Source organism: Sander lucioperca, chromosome 2 (assembly GCF_008315115.2).
Source record: "Sander lucioperca isolate FBNREF2018 chromosome 2, SLUC_FBN_1.2, whole genome shotgun sequence".
Lineage (NCBI taxonomy): Eukaryota > Metazoa > Chordata > Actinopteri > Perciformes > Percidae > Sander > Sander lucioperca.
In genome coordinates, this window is record NC_050174.1 from 5,735,858 (window position 1) to 5,747,419 (window position 11,562).

Genomic DNA, 11,562 nt, shown 5'->3' on the forward strand with positions numbered 1-11,562 from the left:
GGTTGTTCAGAAGAAAAATGTGGCTTGCATTACACCTTTGTTCTCTATAACAAAAAGTTTGGCAGCAGACGAGGGTTCCCAGCAGACCGGGGTTATGACAACAAGAGTGTGTGTATGTGTGAGACTGTGTTCAGCCATTTGAAAGATATACTTGATATCACACCACTCTGTCTGTCTGTCACGTAATTTGCCACACAAAGCCCCTCTGACACCATCCACCAACACTCCAACAACTGCAAACACACAACCACACACACGCACACACACACACACACACACACACACACACACACACACACACACGCACACACACACACATCCCAGTCACCTCATAAACATCACACCACCTCTCACCAATTGGGTCACGGAGTCTCCATTAACAGGTGTTTTGTGTGTGTTTCTACATGTGTGGACTGCAAAACGTGTTAATCCTAAAAGGCAGCTTTTATGTACCAGATTCTAAAAATACTGTTTTCTTGAAATACAATACAATCCAACATGTTTTAATGAATTGAAATAACACAATTGACATTGTGAAAGGTGTTTTCTTTCCACCTGGCCCTGAGGCTTTTCATTTCTTTTTAGATTGAATTTCCGTGTGTTTTTGTTTCTTTCTTTAAGCACCTTCTTGGCTCGTACTCCTGCCCTCAGTTGTTGCACTGCTCATCATCTGTATATGTGTAAGATAGAGTTCTTAAGCTGTTGTACGCTGCGGATTAAAGGATTTTTGAAGTTCAGTGATGTAAACATTTCAGTGTATTTACAAAGCTTCAGCCCTCCTGGGTGGTTTTTTATTCCATATCCTGTAAAATCTCTGACTTTTGACTGACCTTCGGTTCAGGAAAGACAATTTTGGTGTTAAACTTATTGTTTAACTTGCTGAAATTGATGCCATGAAAACCTGATTGTTTTGTTTATATTGTCTTCTGTCTTCATGCAGACTCTGGCTGCAACCGCATTCACAAACAACAATGTCACCATGGTCATCAAGTGGCTGCAGACAATGCTGACAGGAAACATTGTAACACAGTCAAACACTTACGTCTATGCATATCTAGACACATTTTGTTGTCTGGTGGTGGATTTTTCTTATTCCTGTAGAAAACTTTGTGTTAAAACAGTTTAGTCTACATCATAAAACAACTGCTGGCATGAAATAAACCTTACAGATTGACTAACAGTCACTAGAAACCATTTTAGTTGTGCAGTCAACATATAATTAACATACATTTGCAAAGGCAAAGATACCGTAAATGTTTAAGTGTGGCCTGAGGCTCTGATTGGTTGTTTTCCTTCGGGTGGTGGAAACTTCCAAATGCCATTTGGAGCACCAGGAGGAGGCAGAGGAACATGTTTTTTTTCACGGATTATCTGTCTCATACTACTGTCAGCATATAGGGACAGTTTCAGAAAACATGACAAAAAGTTATATTTTTATAAAAGTTACCTTCTGAACCTTAAAGTCCTTTTTTTAAATTATTAGTCTTTTTTTAAACATTATTTTTGGGGCATTTTAGGCCTTTATTTGATAGGACAGCTGAAGACATTAAATGGGAGAGCAAGGGGGAATGACTTGCAGCAAAGGGCTGCAGGTTGGAATCAAACCAGCGGCCGCTGCAGCAGGGACTTAGCCTCTGTACATGGGGCCCACGCTCAACCATGTGAGCTACCCAGGCGCTCCTTTTAGTCCTTTTTCAAACTTTAGTTTGTCTTTGCTCTTTGCTGTTAGAGCACTGTGTTGTACTTGAAAGTAAACATCATGTGTACAGTGTATTTTTTTAGCAGCAAATATACAGGATAATAACAAAATAGGTAACTGTGCAATTCTTTTTCCTCATGCGTCTCCAAAGTTGTCACATTGTCATCTACAATTATTTTACTTTTTTGTAGTGTGGGACGATGGCAACCATCAACAAAAAAAAAAATCACAAAAAAATCAAGCAATTTTTAATAATAATAATAACAATAATAATCATTTTATTTAATGGCACCTTTCATGACACTCACGGTCACCTTACATCTTTGTAAGTATCTTCAGGTATTTTCAAGTAAAGCCTACTGTTATTATTCAAGTGAATGTATTGCACAGTCAAAAATAGCTAGAATTAATAGACATTGTGCAAATGAGACACTGTCAAAGTGTTTTAATTGTATAATGTAGCATGTAAGTGCAGAACATTTTGCAATGGCAGACAAGCAATTTAGCAAATAGGAGTGTGGTCAGGTGACACGGATGAGGGAACGAGCCACAGGGAGTGTGCAGGGAGAAGCAGGATCAGGATCAGGTGATGGCCTGAGGCGGGAACACACCGATGAGGTGTACTTTTGCCGTTTGTACTGACAAGAGATGATGCAATACTGTGTGTGGGGAGGGGGGGGACTCGATACAGCATAGTATCGCAATATTTTCTGTGGCAATACTGTATTGATACACAGACACAAGTATCGACCTATTATTATATATGTGTTGGTCAGTTTGTCTGCTTGACAATCCCAATTTGCAGTAATACATTTGAAGTGAGATGAACAAACAAAGAAATGTATCTTCTCAGATAAAACAGAGGTTGACAAAGTTTCCTTTCGGGGACATAATCTGAAATTGGGAAAAAATTGAAGTTGGAAAAAAGGTTAAAAAAAATTGCAATATATCGCAGAATATTGCAATATGTTTAAAATCGCAATAATATCATATCGTGACATAAAGTAAGTATCGTGATGATATCGTATCGTGAGGCCATCTGGTGATTCCCACCCCTATGCAATACATGCATGTGCTGTTGGCCATCAGTCAAAGTTGGACTTTGAAGTGATGCTGCTTCCTCACCACCACCACAAATGTGTGTTAATGGCCCTGCACACCTACATGAGTGTTTTCAATTCTGGCTGATTGGTTCTCTGCAGGTCCAACGCTTTGTATGCCCACCACCCTCCTTGCAAGTCCAGAGCTGTTCATACATTTGCCATCACAACATCATTGGGACAACAATTTAATAATATATAAATGTAATTTTTTTTCAGGGTTAGGTCTAATCAATTTCGCATTGGCTATGCAGGATCTTTCATTTTCTTAGCTCAGCTTAGTGCATTGTATTGTGCGACAACAGTTGGATTTGGGATACAGCCAAGGTCTGGAAGGTTCACAATAAATGCAAGGCCGTGAGAGTTGGTGTCTGATGCTGAAGCTGGAGAAAGTGAGACATAACAGGTGTCATCACAAAAGGAAACATGTACATGTTAACAGCTCATGTCTGTCTGTATTACCCCCTGGCATTTTCATGTCATTTGTAAACCGGTGGCATTTTACAGTACTAGATGGATTTGAAATCATACCTGCTTCCTCTTGTGGCATTTTGAAAAGAAATGAGAACTTTGTTTGTTTCAGTTCTTTTTTCAATATAAGTCATAATCTGTCTGCCCACCCCTTTGCCCTCCTACAGGTATTTGGTATGTGATATGCTTTTTTTCTTGACTGTAGACTAATGACATTTAACACCAGTGACACCCCACAGTGTGTCTGCTCTCAGTTCTCTTCAATCTCTTATATGACACCGATTTTGGTCTTTAACTGTGTTTCTAAGGGTATCACTTCTAGTTCTATGAAAATGGACAGTTTAGTTTTTCACTTATTACTCCTGGAAGGATTAAATGATTTAAAGAAGCAACTCATTCTTGTTGATGTCTGAGAGCAATTTGTCTGTACTGATGCACTCAAGCCACATTTGAGAGGACACCGTTGGCCATATTCTGGCACACACATTAGCACACATTAGCAAGCATGAGGATGCTATTAATGGAGTCATACAGTCAATCTCATTTTACATTTACTTTTTAGGCCAATGGCAACTTAAGGACAGAGAGGTGTTTCGAGGGTTCATGAGAGATAAAGTTTTACCACCAAAAGTAAGGCTAGGCACATTTCATGACAGGTAAACACAACATGGTTTAAAGTGCATACAGCAACAAGTGACAAACAAACAACACTGACAACCACCCACCCTCCAAAAGATATTGACAAACCACAGAACCATCCCATAGACACAAACAGAGACACACAGATGCACAAACACACACAATAGCTTATCATATTCCTGAGAAAAAGGAAGTTTCCGTTTCAGATCATCAGTCAGGCAGATTGTTCCAGAGAAAATAAGACGAGTTAGTCACTTCCCTTGGTATTTTGTTTTCCTTTGTCAACATGCCGTGAGACACCAGTAGGCCTTATCTCTGTTTCTCTGGTAAATACGACAAATTTATATAGGTAATAGAAAATAGGGGGGGGGGGGTGGATAGAGAGTAGATTCTACAGAGGTGAAAGTCTGCTGTTGGACAAAGACAAATTAGATATTATTATTAGATCTGATATTTCATCACAGGGTGTTTTGTTTTGTACTTGATCAACTCTGATACTCTCACTTTCACTGCTCCTACTGTACACAGAATGACACACTTTCGTTATTAGTGACACCAGCTGTCATCATTACATGAAGAAGGTGCTCACTTGTTATGCCTGAGAACCCACATTCCTGATGTTACCAACAAAACACAAATATAAAGTAACGTAGAATCAGTTAGTGGAATATTTGTTGATCTGTAGATTGGATAACAAAGAATCTCATACCTGGATACACCATGAAGAAAATAAATGTTTTCACCATATGATATCTCAATAAATGCTCATACCATTCTGACTATGACAGTTTGAAAGAATCATCATGCAAAATAATTTCAAATATTTGAAGTACTTGAGGAGGGACACTGTGTACAGCGTCAGGTTCAAGATTATGATCATACACAATGATACTCGCAATGTGTGGTCGTGTCTAAATTAGTTTCTTTCCCTGGAGGAAATTCCATAGCCTCTAGAAAAGGTCACAATGAGTTTACTTGCTGGATTAAATAGTTATCTGAGTTTTGCAATGTTCTTATGCAGTGTTGAGTTGGGTGTTAATCCACAAGTTAGAAATGCAGCATTTTTCTTTAAAAAGTATGTATGTTTTGCACAACAGATTGTGATTATAAATATAAGTCTGTGTCTGTTATACAGACACAATGTCTGCCCCCTTGAATAAACTGAGGGAATCAAGCAACACCTGTCCCTCATCAACCCCCACATAGGTTTATATACAGTCGCTGCCTACAGACACTAATCCTTGGCCAGACAGATGATTGTGCTAACATACTGTTATTGTTCTTGTCCTTGTTCTGTTCTGTTTGCCTGTCTCTTTGTTTATTCATGACCTCTGCCTTCTTCTGGAAATTGGCTGTTTATCTGCACTGACTTTTGCCCTCACTGACTGGCCACCTGGTTTTGACCTCACCCAGTAAACTATTAGATGGATTTCAATGACACTTTGTACAGACATTCATACTTCCCACACGATGAATTCTACTGATGTTGGTTATCGGCTGATAGATTTTGGATATCAAGTTGTTCAGAAGGGCCTTCATGAAAACAATCCTCTAACCAGCAGGCATGAGGTTGATGGGGGAATGTTGTGAAATTATTTTTGACAAAATTCCTTATTTGGAGGTACCGAAAGAAGTGAGATTTTGGAATATTAAATCTGCTGACTATCTGAGTAAAAGACATAAAAACATTGTCTTTGAACATATCTGTCACTGTGCTCAGGCCCTGCCTGGACCACTGTTGGAAAGAAGTGTCTAACAATGAGGGTGAAAATAAAATTAAACAGTGAGTTTTATTTTTTTTACTTTACGAAACTAACAAAATTACGTCACGTTCTCAATCACGTGCGTAACTGAATGTGAAGTACCGGGATGGGCTTTGAATATTTTGTAATAAAGGCTTCCAAGAGGAAAAACGGGGACTGGATCACACTGATTAATTGCAGCTTTAAGTAGTGCAAACAGACTGTATGATAAAGGCTGTGAGCTACGTTGAACTCCTGACATTGTATCTTATACTATATGCTTCCATATTAAGGTGTGCTGAAAAAGTTCCAGTAAGGCAAATGATCCAAACTGAAATATGCATGTCATATAATATCATTTAAAGTTATGTAGTTGCACTATTTAGTTTTTATTTGGAGATCAATAGTCTCTGATTAACTATTCTATAACAATGTGAACAGTTGCTAATTAAATGTTGAAACAAAATGAGGCTCCTTTCTGCTCTGGGAGAATTTAATGCACCTAAATGTCAGCATGCCTGAGGCAGAACTCAGTTGCTCAGTGTCGGTGCTGTCTTTCATTGTTAGCCTTTACAGTGAGCACTCCATGACAATGCAGATCAAAGAGAACAGTGCTGGAGTCATTAACTCACTCCCCCTGTACACTTTGCTGCGGTTTTTTGTTCCCATGGGGTTTTGTAAAGAATCTAGTCGCTGGACAAATGAAGAGCAATGTCCAGCTTGAAATAATTCTATATGAGGCAGTTTCAAGGCCAAGCCAGAATAGTTTGGTGAAAGTAACACCAGTGTTTATGCTGGAACTATACACTGACGTTTTTGTGTAAAAATCTAAAATACCTTAGCTTACCTTAATTTGAAAAAGGAATGTTTATGTATTTCAGTTTAACAGTATTTGATACTAGTACAGGCTGTGAAAGGAATGTCTTAAATCCTAGCTGTGGACGCTGCACGCAAAGAACTAAAAATCAAACAAAAGGGTGCTGAAGTAAAACATACCAGGCTACTGCTATAACACATTACTATTATGCTTCTTTTTGGATTCAAGGGCATAAGGAGCTGGATCTTGCCAATCTAAAAGAGATAGGAAAGGTACACACACTGGACAGGTCATTAACCTTTCATGGGGCTTACGCATGCAGACAGACAAACACACAGTGCCTGTATGCAGTTTAAAAAAATTATTATATTCGGGTTATATTCGGGCAATACCCCGATTTCTCAAACCCCATGTAAACACCTTACCCCGGTTAAAACAAAACAGCGATCCCCGAGTCAGTGGGCCATCGGCAGCAAAAGGCCTGCGGTCCATCTGTTTTACTCCCCGCCGAGGCAGCAGGAGACATCGTGAGATAGCTAAACAGATTGTCCATCTCCGAGGCTGTCAACGCCGTTTCTTGGCAAAAGAGCCGCGGCAGCTGGCTAATGTTAATGTTAGTTAGCTAATTCCATCCGGCACTGGTTACAGAAATAATGAGCCAAACAAGTTGTCAGTCATCTGGCGAGAACACTGTGCTTTCCTTTGCTGTGACAAGAGTGTGTAAATGAAACAACATATCAAACAAGTTGTTAAATTTTACTAATTTAGTGGTCGTTCGATGTAATTTTTGCATTGGTCTACTGGAAGAAAAAGCCAGTTGCGCGTTGCAGAACGCCACCTACTTTACCGGAGGTAGAGTTACTCCGTCATTCTTCCCATCTTTCTTCTCATGTATACGGGTAGACTGGGTAAACCCAGCCTGATCTGCCGGTGACTTGATTTCGCCCTGCAGCTCAGGCTGGAAACCTGTACATTTTTCTGTCCTGCTTCCGTTACAAATCTGCGGGGACAAATCACAAACTGGCTTATCCACCTGGCGTGCTATTGGCGGGTTTAACACAATGACGATAGAGAAGCGACGGCAAGCTAGTCTGGCTAGCTTTTTGTTTACATTCAACATAGCAGCCACAGAAGCGCAGCAACCCGTTGATGTCGCTGTCGCTGCTACGTCACCTGGATCGTTGGTCTGATTGGTTGAAGGACTATCCAATTGCGTACAGAGTAATTTCAACTATGCCCGTTGATCACACCTCTTGTGTAGCAGAAAATACAGAGCAGACTCTCCAAACTAATGTTCAATCTTAAAAGATTGAGCTTGGTCTGGTGATAGCCAGACTAGTATATGGGGAGAACTGGCATAACCTGGTTATTCACTAACCGGTTTTGACCTGGTTTTAACATCTGTCTGATAATTAATGATCCGAACACGAGTGGACAGCTCTAAGTGAACAAGAAAGAAAGGAAAGGCTTCAGGAGGTTGTCAGCCTCTAATTTAGTTTTTACTTTCAATAAATACTTTATGAGTGGATTAACCTGCTACCTGGATAATAGCAGCCTACCACTAAGCTTCTTTGTTCATATATTTAACATAATTCTTGTAAATAGCACGATGGCACACTAAAATATTTCCAGGGCAGCGACAATAAAGTCACCTTTAGTGTTAGTTTTATTTATATGGATCACCAGTAAACATCCTGTCTTGGTATTGGTCCCAGACTACAAAGAGAAACTCTTAGAAGAGACACAAACATCAGATTCTCCATGCAGGCTACATGTACAGAGGATTCAGTAGAACACTATGCAGCCGCCAGACTGTGGCAGTTTGAGCAAGGAGCACAATCGTGATCTTAGACACGTAAGCTAGGTTAAGCTATAGCTAAACATTCAGTATCATTCTATTTATATGCATTTACATACACCTTTTGATTTAAAGCAGCTTGAGCCATTAAAGCAGATCCCGTTCTAGACTGATTTGAATCGGGGGGGCAGTAAGAGATGTTGGTTTGGGCATCAACAAATAGTGATACGATTTTTTTGTGGCTGATAATGTGCCTTTGGGGGGATTCATTGAGTGGGGGGTCTGGAGGTCCTCCCCCATGAACGTTTTAGCGTCAAACACTAAATTTCCTGCATTCTGATACATTTTTATGCACCAATTTATGGTGGAAACATCTTATTTATGTGAAGGAAAATTCAGTTGACAATTCAAAATATATTCTCCAAGGTGATCAGTCATGTCAGGTTTTGAATATTCAAAAGTTTTTTTTAGGGCTGCACGGTGGAGTGAAGCTCTTACCGTCTGTTGATTAGGTCAGTGCTGGAAAGACACATGACACACTGAAACTTGACTCCTTGTGCTCCTTGTGCTCTCTGCAAAAAGCTTGGACTATATAAAGACGAGACTGTTGCAGCGATGCACCTCTGAACCCCATCAACCTGTACGCGCACGTGCGCACACACACACACACACACACACACACACATGCTCACTTAAAGTATCCTTTCTTTGCTTAGTCAATCTCCCCATCAACTACCTTATCTTGCCAAACCCTCTCCACTAGTTTTTTTAAAGAATGCACTCTTGAGCATCCTCACAGGCTTGTTAGCATTCATCCAGTGCATCTGACAAGAATGGTTGCTCTGTTTCTCTCCAATCAATCAGTGGGCCCCCTGAAAAACTGCATCACCTTCTGAGCGCAAACACCTCTGTCTTCGCTGCTCCTCTGGCGTCTGCGGGACTCGGGTGTGATTCCGGGCAGAGGGATACCTAGAAACTGGGCCTTGTGGTCAGTGCCAGTTTCCATGGTCCCCCCCTGTCAAAGCAAGTTTCTCTCTGGGCCTGGTGTGTTTGTGAAGTCCCCGTGAAAAGATGGCTTTGTGTCCTGAGGTCCAGAGCCCACTGAGAGCAGAATTCCTCAGTGACTCCGGCTGAGTCGGGGTTGTGCAGCACAGCGGATGGAAGGGAAAGTGGAAGGAGAAACACAGAAGCATCATGTTTTGGGCCTGGCTCGGCACCACGCATCAGTGAAGGGCTCAGGGGGACTGGGTCACAGTGGGGGAAGTAAACAGGCCAGTGTATACACATTTACATCAGCAAACACACATTCAACAGCTAAGATACAGATACAAGTAGACATCTGTACGCCCAACACTTATGTTGTTCCTCCTGACATTTAGAGTTTCCATTTATAATCAAAGACTAATCACTAATGATTTTACAAAGTTGAACAAACAAACCCCATGTTTGTATATGTGCACACTTAAAAAATCTTCACAAAAAGATATCTGCATATTTTAGGACTCAGAAATTGGAAAAAAAAACACAGCATAGTTTACATATTTTTCCAGTGTACCTTACATATTTTTTGTATTTCATCTCTTGACAATCTTATCGGCACTCCCTATGCTTTCTTTTTTTTTTTTTTTTTTACAGGTGAAGGACTATGCATGCATACACACAAAGTGTACGCTTTGTTCAGCTTCTGTTTTATGTGAAACACCCACAATGACTCACCGGAAGCAGAGATGGACAAACACATCCTAAAAAAGATAATACACATAACATTAATGTGAAAATGGTTCAAATAAAACCAGATAAGCCACTAAATGCATACATACATTTTCAAATACATTTAACACTTTGTTTCATTAGAAAGTATTTTCTCACAAAGTTACAAAACACTATATCAGGAAATTATTCCATATGATACATCAATTCTTTGATAGCCTACTTACAGGAAATGGGATATGTGATTCACCTTTATGTTTAGGTTTTATTTCCTATTTTTAAATAGTAGACTAGTTTTAAATAGTAAACTACAAAAGCACAGGTTAAATGTGCAAAAGAGACTGAACAATCTGATTTCAAAGAGACAACCAGTATCACCAGCTTTTCCAGTTAGATTTGTGCACCAACTCCTCTGAGTGTTGCTTTTGTCACCTGTCAGTTACACCAGTAATAAGCATGTCACAACTTGTAATTTTACAGGAACAATTATATGAGACATTAACAGATATTCTGGAAATTCAACTTTCTCTTTTCAAAGACTTCACCTTGAGGCAAGTGTTTATATATTAGTTAAAAATGTACTTTGGGTTTAGTACCACAAGTTCTCCCCTAAGACCATGACTAAATAATACCATGTTGTGGTATTCTGAATTAAAGCAATTAAAAACACAATGTCATGAAATCTCAGGCCCCTGGTGGCAGCATTGATAATGCACCTAGACATGAAATCTTGTAAGAAATCTGTTGTGTTTATCACGTCACGTTTATGCCCTCCAGTGGTGGGGAGGACGATGCAGCATTGTATCGTGACATTTTCTGTGGCAGTATTGTATCGATACACAGACGCCAAGTATCGATCTATTATTATACAGTATGTAGCATAAATGAGTACACCCATGCTAAATTTGACTAAAAAGAGGAATAAAAAATCATCTTTTGGAAATTGAAAATGCTTTTTTTTTGTTTTATCTAAAAAGATAACTTTGTCTGTTTGTTCATCTCACTTCAATTGTATTGCTGCAAAATGGAATTGTCAAGCAGACAAACTGACCAACACATATACAGTATGTAGCATAAATGAGTACACCCATGCTAAATTTGACTAAAAAGAGGTATAAAAAAATCATCTTTTGGAAATTGATCTTAATGCCTTAATTAAAAAAATGAGGAAAAGTCCAACCTTTAAGGACACCAATTTTCTTTGTGAATGAATAATGTATTGTAAATAAATAAATGTTCTTCCTTAAAATACAGGGAGCATAAGTGAGTACACCCCTATGTTAAATTCCCATAGAGCCAGGCAGATTTTAATTTTTAAAAGCCAGTTATTTCATGGATCCAGGATACTATGCATCCTGATAAAGTTCCCTTGGCCTTTGGAATTTAAATAGCCCCACATCATCACATACCCTTCACCATACCTAGAGATTGGCATGGGGTACTTTCCATAAAATCATCTCTTTATCAGGATGCATAGTATCCAGAATACTATGCATCCTGATAAAGTTCCCTTGGCCTTTGGAATTAAAATAGACCCACATCATCACATACCTTCACCATACCTAGATTGGCATGGGGTACTTTCC